Source organism: Drosophila subpulchrella, unplaced genomic scaffold (assembly GCF_014743375.2).
Source record: "Drosophila subpulchrella strain 33 F10 #4 breed RU33 unplaced genomic scaffold, RU_Dsub_v1.1 Primary Assembly Seq30, whole genome shotgun sequence".
NCBI classification, from domain to species: Eukaryota; Metazoa; Arthropoda; class Insecta; order Diptera; family Drosophilidae; genus Drosophila; species Drosophila subpulchrella.
The window spans coordinates 1737501-1739889 of record NW_023665566.1 but is presented as its reverse complement, the minus strand read 5'-3'; positions in this window follow the sequence as shown (position 1 = coordinate 1739889).

Genomic DNA, 2389 nt, shown 5'->3' with positions numbered 1-2389 from the left:
CAGAACAGACAGACAGACAGACAGACAGACAGACAGACAGGACAGACAGACAGACAGACAGACAGGACAGACAGACAGACAGACAGACAGACAGACAGACAGACAGACAGACAGACAGACAGACAGACAGACAGACAGACAGACAGACAGACAGACAGACAGACAGACAGACAGACAGACAGACAGACAGACAGACAGACAGACAGACAGACAGACAGACAGACAGACAGACAGACAGACAGACAGACAGACAGACAGACAGACAGACAGACAGACAGACAGACAGACAGACAGACAGACAGACAGACAGACCAGACAGACAGACAGACAGACAGACAGACAGACAGACAGACAGACAGACAGACAGACAGACAGACAGACAGACAGACAGACAGACAGACAGGACAGACAGACAGACAGACAGACAGACAGACAGACAGACAGACAGACAGACAGACAGACAGACAGACAGACAGACAGACAGACAGACAGACAGACAGACAGACAGACAGACAGACAGACAGACAGACAGACAGACAGACAGACAGACAGACAGACAGACAGACAGACAGACAGACAGACAGACAGACAGACAGACAGACAGACAGACAGACAGACAGACAGACAGACAGACAGACAGACAGACAGACAGACAGACAGACAGACAGACAGACAGACAGACAGACAGACAGACAGACAGACAGACAGACAGACAGACAGACAGACAGACAGACAGACAGACAGACAGACAGGACAGACAGACAGACAGACAGACAGACAGACAGACAGACAGACAGACAGACAGACAGACAGACAGACAGACAGACAGACAGACAGACAGACAGGACAGACAGACAGACAGACAGACAGACAGACAGACAGACAGACAGACAGACAGACAGACAGACAGACAGACAGACAGACAGACAGACAGACAGACAGACAGACAGACAGACAGACAGACAGACAGACAGACAGACAGACAGACAGACAGACAGACAGACAGACAGACAGACAGACAGACAGACAGACAGACAGACAGACAGACAGACAGACAGACAGACAGACAGACAGACAGACAGACAGACAGACAGACAGACAGACAGACAGACAGACAGACAGACAGACAGACAGACAGACAGACAGACAGACAGACAGACAGACAGACAGACAGACAGACAGACAGACAGACAGACAGACAGACAGACAGACAGACAGACAGGACAGACAGACAGACAGACAGACAGACAGACAGACAGACAGACAGACAGACAGACAGACAGACAGACAGACAGACAGACAGACAGACAGACAGACAGACAGACAGACAGACAGACAGACAGACAGACAGACAGACAGACAGACAGACAGACAGACAGACAGACAGACAGACAGACAGACAGACAGACAGACAGACAGACAGACAGACAGACAGACAGACAGACAGACAGACAGACAGACAGACAGACAGACAGACAGACAGACAGACAGACAGACAGACAGACAGACAGACAGACAGACAGACAGACAGACAGACAGACAGACAGACAGACAGACAGACAGACAGACAGACAGACAGACAGACAGACAGACAGACAGACAGACAGACAGACAGACAGACAGACAGACAGACAGACAGACAGACAGACAGACAGACAGACAGACAGACAGACAGACAGACAGACAGACAGACAGACAGACAGACAGACAGACAGACAGACAGACAGACAGACAGACAGACAGACAGACAGACAGACAGACAGACAGACAGACAGACAGACAGACAGACAGACAGACAGACAGACAGACAGACAGACAGACAGACAGACAGACAGACAGACAGACAGACAGACAGACAGACAGACAGACAGACAGACAGACAGACAGACAGACAGACAGACAGACAGACAGACAGACAGACAGACAGACAGACAGACAGACAGACAGACAGACAGACAGACAGACAGACAGACAGACAGACAGACAGACAGACAGACAGACAGACAGACAGACAGACAGACAGACAGACAGACAGACAGACAGACAGACAGACAGACAGACAGACAGACAGACAGACAGACAGACAGACAGACAGACAGACAGACAGACAGACAGACAGACAGACAGACAGACAGACAGACAGACAGACAGACAGACAGACAGACAGACAGACAGACAGACAGACAGACAGACAGACAGACAGACAGACAGACAGACAGACAGACAGACAGACAGACAGACAGACAGACAGACAGACAGACAGACAGACAGACAGACAGACAGACAGACAGACAGACAGACAGACAGACAGACAGACAGACAGACAGACAGACAGACAGACAGACAGACAGACAGACAGACAGACAGACAGACAGACAGACAGACAGAC